At 43.3% G+C, this 11,734-nt stretch overlaps 1 protein-coding gene across 2 annotated transcripts in view; it reads left to right on the plus strand.

The window, feature by feature from the left end:
- The first annotated feature begins 3,443 nt into the window (after window positions 1–3,443).
- palm1b (paralemmin 1b) overlaps window positions 3,444–11,734 on the plus strand; it is a 19,901-nt gene continuing 11,610 nt past the window's right edge. Inside the window, exon 1 of one of the 2 annotated variants that reach the window (XM_053647131.1) lies at window positions 3,444–3,703. The gene's annotated coding sequence lies outside the window, so the exon portion shown is untranslated. Of the gene's footprint in view, window positions 3,704–11,443; window positions 11,588–11,734 lie in introns of those variants that run through there. The other variant, XM_053647132.1, reaches the window with a different exon arrangement.

Raw genomic sequence — 11,734 nt, forward strand, 5'->3', positions numbered from 1 at the left:
GAGGTTAGTGGGGTTAGTGGAGTTAGTGGCTTTAGTGGAGTTAGTGGAGTTAGTGGGGTTAGTAGATTTAGTGGGGTTAGTGGGGTTAGTGGAGTTAATGGATTTAGTGGGGTTAGTGGAGTTAGTGGATTTAGTGGGGTTAGGGGAGTTAGTGGATTTAGTGGGGTTAGTGGATTTAGTGGGGTTAGTGGATTTAGTGGAGTTAGTGGATTTAGTGGAGTTAGTGGGGTTAGTAGATTTAGTGGGGTTAGTGGAGTTAGTGGGGTTAGTGGAGTTAATGGATTTAGTGGAGTTAGTGGATTTAGTGGGGTTAGGGGAGTTAGTGGATTTAGTGGGGTTAGTGGATTTAGTGGAGTTAGCAGGGTTAGCGGAGTTAGCGGATTTAGTGGGGTTAGTGGAGTTAGTGGGGTTAGTTGAGTTACTGGGGTTAGTTGAGTTAGTAGATTTAGCGGGGTTAGCGGATTTAATGGGGTTAGTGGAGTTAGTGGCGTTAGTGGGGTTAGTGGAGTTAGTAGGGTTAGCAGGGTTAGCAGAGTTATTGGAGTTAGTGTAGTTAGTGAGGTTAGTGGGGTTAGTGGAGTTAGTGGAGTTAGTGGGGTTAGTAGATTTAGTGGGGTTAGTGGAGTTAGTGGGGTTAGTGGAGTTAATGGATTTAGTGGAGTTAGTGGATTTAGTGGGGTTAGGGGAGTTAGTGGAGTTAGCAGGGTTAGCGGAGTTAGCGGATTTAGTGGGGTTAGTGGAGTTAGTGGGGTTAGCTGAGTTACTGGGGTTAGTTGAGTTAGTAGATTTAGCGGGGTTAGCGGATTTAATGGGGTTAGTGGAGTTAGTGGCGTTAGTGGGGTTAGTGGAGTTAGTAGGGTTAGCAGGGTTAGCAGAGTTATTGGAGTTAGTGTAGTTAGTGAGGTTAGTGGGGTTAGTGGAGTTAGTGGGGTTAGTGGAGTTAGTAGGGTTAGCAGGGTTAGCAGAGTTATTGGAGTTAGTGTAGTTAGTGAGGTTAGTGGGGTAAGTGGAGTTAGTGGCTTTAGTGGAGTTAGTGGAGTTAGTGGGGTTAGTAGATTTAGTGGGGTTAGTGGAGTTAGTGGGGTTAGTGGAGTTAATGGATTTAGTGGGGTTAGTGGAGTTAGTGGGGTTAGGGGAGTTAGTGGAGTTAGCAGGGTTAGCGGAGTTAGCGGATTTAGTGGGGTTAGTGGAGTTAGTGGGGTTAGTTGAGTTACTGGGGTTAGTGGAGTTAGTAGATTTAGTGGGGTTAGTGGATTTAATGGGGTTAGTGGAGTTAGTAGCGTTAGTGGGGTTAGTGGAGTTAGTGGAGTTAGTGGAGTTAGTGGGGTTAATGGATTTAGTGGGGTTAGTTGAGTTCATGGGGTTGAGTTAGTGGGATTAGTGGAGTTAGTGGGGTTAGTGGAGTTGGTGGATTTAGTGGGGTTAGTGGATTTAGTGTAGTTAGTGGGGTTAATGGATTTAGTGGGGTTAGTGGATTTAGTGGGGTTAGTGGATTTAGTGAGGTTAGTGGATTTAGTGGAGTTAGTGGGGTTAGTGGAGTTAGTTGGGTTAGTGGAGTTAGCTGGGTTAGCAGAGTTATTGGGGTTAGTGTAGTTAGTGGGGTTAGTGTAGTTAGTGGGGTTAGTGGGGTTAGTGTTAGTGGAGTTAGTGTGGTTAGTGGGGTTAGAAGATTTAGTGGGGTTAGTGGACTTGGTGGGGTTAGAGGAGTTAGTGGGGTTAGTGGGGTTAGCAGAGTTATTGGGGTTAGTGGAGTTAGTGCGGTTAGTGTTGTTAGTGTGGTTAGTGGAGTTAGAACAATGCTGGGTTTTTGTTTGTAGCTCATTTTGTGTTAGATTTGCCTAAGAGTCTATAGATAACGATATGACGCTGGTTACAATAATAAATGAATTGTTAATAAATCACTCACTCACTTTCAGGAAGCACTTTATCCTGGTCAGGGGGGAGGTGGAACCGGAGTCTGTCCTGGGAATACTGGGTGTGAGGTGGGAATACACGATGTATCCATCGCAGGGTACACGCACACACACACACACACACACACACACACACACACTCATTCACTCACACATTCACACCTAGGAGTTATTTATCTTAGCCAATCCACCAGCATGCTACTGGGAGTCAGGAGGAAATCAGAGAACCCAGAGGAAAAGCAGATGGACACGGACAGGACGTGTGATATTTCACACCGGGAATTCTGGAGCTGTGATGCAGCAATGCAGCCTGCTGTCCCACCACACCACCCGGATAAACGAGTTAATAATAATTATAATAATAATAATAATAATACATTCAACTTCTGTACGCTCTATAAGGAGGTGTAAATGAAAGAGTTTCTCTGAACTATAGACAATAACCTACATTACAGAACCAGCATGAACATCATTCTGTATCAGACTGTATATATTGTGTTTAATGTTTAGTGCACCACAGGGATGTGGAAAGGTGTGTACCAATACTTTCTCCACGCCCACAAGTACTCGCTCCATGCCCACAAGTACTGAAGTACTCGCTCCATGCCCACAAGTACTCGCTCCATGCCTACAAGTACTCGCTCCACGCCCACAAGTACTCGCTCCACGCCCACAAGTACTGAAGTACTCACTCCATGCCCACAAGTACTGAAGTACTCACTCCATGCCCACAAGTACTGAAGTACTCGCTCCATGCCCACAAGTACTCGCTCCATGCCTACAAGTACTCGCTCCACACCCACAAGTACTCGCACCACGCCAACAAGTACTGAAGTACTCGCTCCATGCCCTCAAATAGTCGCTCAACGCCCACAAGTACTCGCTCCACGCCCACAGGTACTCGCTCCATGCCCACAAATACTCACTCCACGCCCACAAATACTCACTCCACGCCCACAAATACTCACTCCACGCCCACGAGTACTCAAGTACTCGCTCCACACTCACAAGTACTCAAGTTCTCGCTCCATGCCCACAAGTACTCAAGTTCTCGCTCCACACCCACAAGTACTCACTCCACACCTACAAGTACTCGTTCCATGCCAACAGGTACTCAAGTACTCGCTCCACGCCCACGAGTATTTACTCCATGCCCACAATTATTCACTCCACGCCCATAAGTACTCACTCCACACCAAAAGTACTCACTCCACGCCCACAATTATTTACTCCACGCCCACAAGAGACAAACTACAAGCGAGCTGAGGGTCTGTACTGTGAACGCAGCGTGAGCTGTATTGTACTGTAGAGGAGTCAGAGGGATCATCAGATATAGAATTGTTGCATTAAGAACTGAAATGGTGGATGGTGTGACAGTCTCATGTTTACGCTTCCACTAATCTCAATTAGCCAATTAGGGCAGAAACAATCAATCTGGCAACCCTGAAATCCATCCATCCATATTCACTACAGCCATGTGAAAGAGAGAGAGAAAGAGGGAGGGACTGTGTGTGTGTGCCGCTGGTCGAGTGTCGCTCCCAGTTAAAATCGCAGAAACGCAGAAGGAGAAAGGAGGCGCGCGCGCAGGAGGAGCTCCAGCCCTTTAATCCGGGGATTTCATTTATTCGTGCAGCACGTCATCAGGGAGTAGAATTAACAGAAATAACAGAAATTTGACTGAGCCGCAGGTTCACACTGATCCCGATTCGGCGCGCGAGACTCTGATTTTCTTCCGTTTTTCTTCTTTAACACAAAAGCGGAGGAGGAGAAAAAGAAGCACAGCGTTCTGAGTGAGTACACCACAATATACACCCAATACACACTGCCTTCTAGTGTGTGTGTGTGTGTGTGTGTGTGTGTGTGTGTGTGTGTGTGTGCACCATTGCAATAGATTATTTGCAGTAATACAGTGATGACTGCGAGCGCGCGCTTATTTTTCTCATTTAAAGCACAGTGTTGTTTACTGAGGTTATGACACGGTGTGTGTGTGTGTGTGTGTTAGTGTTAATAAGCGCGTGCACGCCCATGGTGATGGTGATGATGTACATGCCTGGGTGGGTGGGAGGCTCCAATATGGCCGTGTGTGTGTGTGTGTGTGTGTGTGTGTGTGTGCGCGCGCGCGCGCGCTTGTGCTTGTTGCTATTGTCCCTCTGAGGTGACACAGGTAGGTTTTTTTCTCTTTTCTGCGCATGTTCAGGACTTTATTTTTTATTTGTATTTTTTTGGAGCATTACATTTCAGTGTAAAGTCAAATATACACAAAATGAAACAGAATAATTCACTATGTGAAATAAAATAAACCAAAATATCCTTCAAAACGCGGTTCAGAATAAACTCCTGGGTAAAAACTAAGGTCTGTTTATTTGGATAAAAATATTTAATTCAATTATTTTATAATAACACTTTTAAAATGTCAGTAGGAATTTCAGTATTTACGAATATGTATATTAGTTAAAAATATGGTAAAAAAATATATATATATTTTTAAAAATATTGCAGTCCGAATAAAAGCTACATTTGAGTAAAATTATTTTTGTAAATAAAAAAAAACTAAAAAAAATAATAATGATGATGTAATTGTAATTTTATTACAAACCTTTAGTTTGGCAAAGAAAAATAATTTCTGATTTTAGTTTTATATCCTGTATGTTTAACAGAATTTTATCTTAAAACATAGTGATGATAAAAAATAAGTTATTTAATAAACAGACTACGTTTACATGGACAGCAGTAATGTAATTATTGAGCTTACTCTGATTAAGATAATATTGTGATTAAGGTGTTTACATGAGTCGCTTTTAGAATACTCCTGTCATGTTCCCGTTTTACATGTTTTAGAACATAATTAGATTAACAGCCCGCGTCATTACGTCACCGCGCCACGCCGTCCGACGTCCCTCCAGAATTTCACGCATCAACATACAGTTGGTCTTCGTTATGGTACCGTATACAGTTTTGGGTGTTTTTATTTAATTTTTTTACGAATGCTTTAAGTGCAGTTAATTATTTGTCGTGCTGTACGTACTAATAGATGACTGCTTGAAGCCGTGGGCTGCGTCTCAAACCGCGTACTTACCGTCTATATAGTAGCCGAGATACATGTATTTCTCCCCACTACAGGCCTATAGTAGGCAAGTATGCGGTTTGGGACGCAGCCGAACTCTCTTGTTCGCGTTAAATGTTGAGCACTGCCGTGTGTGATCGTGTCCTGTCGCAAAATGCGGTGAAAACTCTCACACGACGCTCATAATGTGATTAAGGTGTTTACATGTCACTACTACACGTCCATAATGCCACTAAAACAGGAGTACTCCACCTGTCTTAATTCCATTAGTGTTTACTTCGAGTATGACTTTAATCAGATTAAGGTAGTTAAAAATTGCTGTTTACATGCTAGTTTCTTAATCAAACTATCGTCTTAATCGGGTTAAGAGTGGATTATTGTTGTCCATGTAAACGCACTGAGTGTTATTTAACAAGCTTTAACATTTCAGTGTTTATTTATTACTTTTATTATTATTGTAAATATTTCTGTTAGATTGACGTGGCCTTTAGTATTCATTCTAACCAGTTCACAAGCAAACACACAAAATAAAACTGTGTACGTAGCTAGAAGAATAATTAGCTCGCTAGTGAAATTCTGGTGCAGCGTTCCGTCACACTGTAACGTTAGCATTAGCTCAGCTATCTGGAGAAGTGCATTAGCTTAGCTAAGATGTTTAGATTGTGTAAATAAGTATATAAGTAAATAAGTATTTGTAAAGCAGTGTTGTATGCTGGTAGTGATATGGTTTGTGATTGGCTGATGGAGTTTCTGCAGCCTGTATATAGGGCGTGGGGTTTGGGAGACGCCCACCGGCTGATTCTTTATGAATTATGACGTCATGTTAGTGAAAATGTAAAACCGTGAGCTGAAGTGACCACAGTAAATGTTTTAGTTTTCCAACAGCACGTGTTAATGGTGTGTTGTTATTTTAACCCCTCACCCACATCTCTTCCTGTTTCTATCAGCGAGCCACGGCTGATAATCAGCGTTCCACTCGACAGGCGCTGACACAAACCCGTCCTGTTCACTCCAGCCAAAATATCAGCACACACCTCACTCTAAACCACACTCTAAACCTCGATCTAAACCACACTCTAAACCTCGCAGTAAACCACACTGTAAACCTCACTCAAGGTCCAAACACTACTACAAATCATTTCTACTGAATAAATCCTGGAATTTCAAGCCTAATTAGCATATTTTCCAAAGTGTTAGAACATACTATCCACCATCAAGAGTCTGTGTGTGTGTGTGTGTGTGTGTGTGTGTGTGTGTGTGTGTGTGTGTAAAATGAAATAAAGTATAAAGCTCTGTTATCTTTTTAAGGTCACACTGTTAATTACACTAATGAGCTGACAGCGTTGTTTAAAACTTTATTCGTTTTTGATCAAACTGGTTGATGTGATGATGCAATATACATATCATGATAAACTACACTGATCAGCCAGAACATTAAAACCACTGACAGGTGAAGTGAATAACGTTGATGATCTGGTTACCGTGGCACCTGTCGGGGGGGGGGGTATATATTTATTAGTCAGTAAGAGAACAGTCAGTTCTGGAAGTTGACGTGTTGGAAGCAGGAAAAATGGGTGAGTGTAAGGATCTGAGTGACTTTAACAAGGGCCAGATTGTGATGTCTAGACGCCTGGGTCAGAGCGTCTCCAGAACAGCAGGTGTTGTGGGGTGTTCCCGGTGTGCAGGGATTAGAACCTACCAAAAGTGCTCCAAGGAAGGAGAACCGGTGACCCGGAGACAGGGTCATGGACACCCGAGACTCACTGATGTGTGTGAGGAGAGAAGGCTCGTCCGTCTGGTCCGATCCCACAGAAGATCTACTGCAGCACAAACTGCTGAAGAAGTTCATGCTGGTTCTGAATGAAAGGAGTCAGAACACACAGAGCATCACAGCTTGCTGCGTATGGAGCTGCGTAGCTGCAGAGCGGTCAGAGCGTCCATGCTGACCCCCTGAACACCTCCGAAATCTCCTACAATGGACACGTGATCATCAGAACTGGACCATGGAGCGATGGAAGAAGGTGTCCTGGTCTGATGAATCAGGTTTTCTTTTACATCATGTGGAGGCCGGGGGTGTGTGTGTGTGTGTGTGTGTGTGTGTGTGTGGGGGTGTGTGTGGCCTGGGGAAGAGATGGCACCAGGATGCACTATGGGAAGAAGGCGAGATGGTGGAGGAAGTGTGATGATCTGGGCGATGTTCTGCTAGGAAACCTTGTGTCCTGGTGTTCATGTAGATGTTACTTTGACTCGTAGCACCTACCTAAACACTGCTGCAGACCGAGTTCACCCCTTCATGGTAACGGTGTTCCCTAATATCAGTGTCCTCTTTCAGCAGGATAACGCTCCCTGACACACTGCACACACTGTTCAGGAACGGTTTGAGGAACATGACAAAGAGTTCAAAGTGTTGATTCGACCTCTGAATTCCCCAGATCTCAATCTGATCCAGCGTCTGAAACAAGTCCGATCCACGGAGGTCCCACCTCACAACTTACAGGATTTAAAGGATCTGATCAGATCATGATCAGATTTCAACTTTCTTCTCCTTTTCACTGTATAAATTTTATTTATTTTTTGTAAATAATTTTTAACATAAATAATAAAATAATGTTTTTTTAAAGATATAAATATTTTTAAGCAAAGTATACTGTGATTTTTGCTGACAGGTTGTGGGCAATCCTAATATCACTTATTGAAGAAATATCTGGGGAGTTTATAATCATGTTGAAATATGACAAATACAAGATGTAAAGTTTTCTGTTTTCAGTTTTCACAGGTTCCTCCCGTGTTCTCCTGCCTTCATCTTCTAGGTTTTTTATCTTGACACGTCACAGAACAGGAATTTCTCCTTTCTTTAGCGTACACACTGGATCTTCTCACAAACCGACGTCTTTCAGTCCCACGTGTCCTGTAAATCTGGGAATTTTATACGCTAGGGACTGTTACATAACTACTTTTGGATCTTACCTTTAAAATGTGTAATAAACACGTAGCGGTGGTGTTAGTGTTTCAGCAGTGTGTTTGAAAGCTGAAGATGGTGATGATGATGATGATGATGATGAACATGATGATGATTATACAACGACTCTACATCCTGATATTTGCGGAAACAGGAAAGTCATGAGCGTTTAATTTCTGGACTAACGGCTCCTTTAATGTGAATGTGAACTTCAATGTGTGTTTTTACTCTCTGACGTGTTCCTGTTCTTCATGTGGAGACTCCGAGGAGGAAACCAGCTCTGTGAGATTAAACAATGTGAACTGGGAAAGTTTGTCCACAGTGAGAGATCAGAATCCTAACCCTGGATATTTGTTTGGAATAATTCCAGATTATAAAATGAGGAACAGATTGAGGGTCAGTTCACTGCTCTCCTGTGATGACAATGATGGTCATGGTGGTGGTGATGATGGTTTTGGTGATGATGATGATGGTGATGATTATCATGGTTTTGGTGATGATGATTGGTAATGGTGGTGGTGATGATGATGGTAGTGGTGGTGATAACGATGGTGGTGGTGGTGATGACGATGATGGTGATGATGGTGGTGGTGGTGATGACGATGATGGTGGCGGTGGTGGTGATGATGATCATGATGGTGGTGATGGTGATGATGGAGGTGATGATGGTGATGATGGAGGTGATGGTGGTGATGATGATGGTGATGATGGAGGTGATGATGGTGGTGATGATGATGATGATCTTGGTGATGACGGTGGTGATGATGATGGAGGTGATGACGGTGGTGATGATGATGATGGTGGTGGTGGTGATGGTGGAGGTGATGATGATGGAGGTGATGATGGTGATGATGGAGGTGATGGTGATGATGATGATGATCTTGGTGATGACGGTGGTGATCTTGGTGATGACGGTGGTGGTGGTGATGATGGTGGTGATGATGATGATGATGATGATGATCTTGGTGGTGATCTTGGTGATGACGGTGGTGGTGGTGATGATGGTGGTGATGATGATGGAGGTGATGATGGTGGTGATGGTGATGATGATGGTGGTGATGATGATGATGGAGGTGATGATGATGATGGTGGTGATGATGATGATGATGATGATGGAGGTGATGGTGATGATGGAGGTGATGACGGTGGTGGTGGTGATGATGATGATGGAGGTGATGATGGTGGTGATGGTGGTGATGATGATGATGGAGGTGATGATGGTGGTGATGGTGATGATGATGATGATGGAAGTGATGATGATGGTGATGGAGGTGATGATGATGATGATGATGGTGGTGATGATGATGATGATGATGATGATGGAGGTGATGATGATGATGGTGATGATGGAGGTGATGACGGTGGTGGTGGTGATGATGATGATGATGATGGAGGTGATGATGGTGGTGATGGTGATGGAAGTGATGATGATGGTGATGGAGGTGATGATGATGATGATGATGATGGAGGTGATGATGGAGGTGATGATGATGGTGATGATGGAGGTGATGATGGTGATGATGATGATGGTGGTGATGATGGAGGTGATGGTGGTGATGATGGTGATGATGATGGTGATGGTGATGATGATGGTGATGGAGGTGATGATGATGGTGATGGAGGTGATGATGATGATGATGGAGGTGATGATGATGATGATGGAGGTGATGATGGTGATGATGATGGTGGTGATGATGATGATGATGGAGGTGGTGGTGATGATGATGATGATGGAAGTGATGGTGCTGATGATGGAGGTGATGGTGATGATGATGGAGGTGATGATGATGGAGGTGATGATGGTGATGATGATGATCTTGGTGATGACGGTGGTGATGATGATGAATATGATGATTTTTCATCCCGATCAGCTGCAACAGACAGGAAGTGTTTCTGTGTAAACAGTTGGCAGTTTATCCTCAGAGCACTGCGTGTGATCGGCGTTCACTTCCCCATAATCATGCTTTCACCCAGCGGCCATGTTTGAAAAGAAAAGTTCTTTCTCTGTGGATCAGAGCTGAACGTCTCTAACACACACGCTGCATTGTGAGGAGCTGACCTTGACCTAACTGAACTTCTGATTTTATGTTTAACCTTGTTATTTATCTTAACACTGACACTTTGTGGAAATTCTCCTCGCCACAGGTTTTCAACTTCTCCACTTTTCCCAGAGTTCAGGATTAGTTCAAAGGGCTACAGTCCGATCCAAATGTCCGAGTTTCACAGCCAGGAACATTCTTCAGATATCAAACCATAATAACATTTTTGTTTTTGATGTTTCTGCAGTACATATGGAGTCAATCTAAAAAAAAAGTAGATTTTCTTATTCCAGTTGCTGGGAATCGATATCAGTCCACAAGGCTTCAGAGTCAATTGATTTGACTCAACTGATTCATTTATCTTCAGTAAGCTCTTTATCCTGGTCAGGGTGGAGTCTGATCTGGAGTCTATCCCGGGAACACTGTGCATGAGGCAGGAATTTTCAAAGACTGAAAGACTGCCTGTGATGTAAAGTGGGCTTGGGATTTATTATTAAAATATTCATTTATAAGGCAGCGCAGAATTTATTGCTGTAAAATCAAACTAAAACGGATTTCATTTCTCGCATTCGACAAAATCTTGGTTTTCTTCTTTATCTGCGATTTTTTTCCCTACTTCCTGCTCAGGTCCGGTATTTCCACCAATCAGGAACGATTACGGTGGTGATGTCATCAGATCACAGACATCTGTAGTTTTAAGCCATGTTTATACACAAGAAGTGTATAAAGTTTTTTTATTTTCAGGGTTGTGGAACACAAGGAGGGGGAAATAGCAAACCAGCGTGATCGATGAGAGAATGGGTTACCACGACAACCCTTGTGTAAACACACACACACACACACACACACACAGGGTTGATGTTATTGTACAAAATATGGCTATAATAATGTTTTTTAGATATCGTCCAGCCCTGATGTGTTACCGTTTGAACAAGATAAATAGCATGATTTTGATTTATTCATATAAAGTAAACAGGAAGTTGATGTGGGTTTCGGTTTGAAACGCCCCGTTAAACAGGAAGTGCAAAGAGTTTTTGCTTCTTCAGAGCTGCAGGCTGTCCTTCAGGCTCTGTGTCTGGAATCAATTTACACTGGAATGCAGTGGACTGTTAACAGGGCCTGAGATTTACACACCGTTCTCACACACACACACACACACACACACACAGTCATTCCTGCTTTGTGTTCATAATTTTATATCTGTTAAAAAAAGTAGATTGTTACAGCATGTTGCCGGGAAGCAGAGCGTAAACTTGTCTGTCCTGAAGATGTTGAAAAGTTAAAGTTACAGCTTGACCTCTGTCTGTTACACAGCGCTGACACTGGAGACTCCTTCCATACACGCTACATAAACACACTTTAAAAATCGGTTTATTATCAGTGGAGCGTGCGCTGTACACGTCCCTGTGAACGAGCCGTTACTATAGAAACCATAACGTATTAGAGCATTAATATAAACCTGCGCTACTGTCAGAGCCGCTGTTCTAGAGAACTCATCACCACCTGACGACCAATCAGAGTCCAGGATTCAGCAGCGCCGTGGTGTAACTCCATTTAACTCCTCCTCCAGTCTGGAAGTATAGAAGCAGAATTACGTGAATAAAAGGACGAGGTGCCAAATATTTCCGTTTTCCCCTCTCTCTGACTGTCTCTCCCTCTCTCTCTATCTCCTTTTCTCTCTCCCTCCCTCTCTCCCTCCCTCTCTCTCTCTCTCTCTCTCCCTCTCTCTCTCTCTCTCTGACTGTCTCTCTCTCTCCCT

Source organism: Ictalurus furcatus, chromosome 17, assembly GCF_023375685.1.
Source record: "Ictalurus furcatus strain D&B chromosome 17, Billie_1.0, whole genome shotgun sequence".
Classification (NCBI taxonomy): domain Eukaryota; kingdom Metazoa; phylum Chordata; class Actinopteri; order Siluriformes; family Ictaluridae; genus Ictalurus; species Ictalurus furcatus.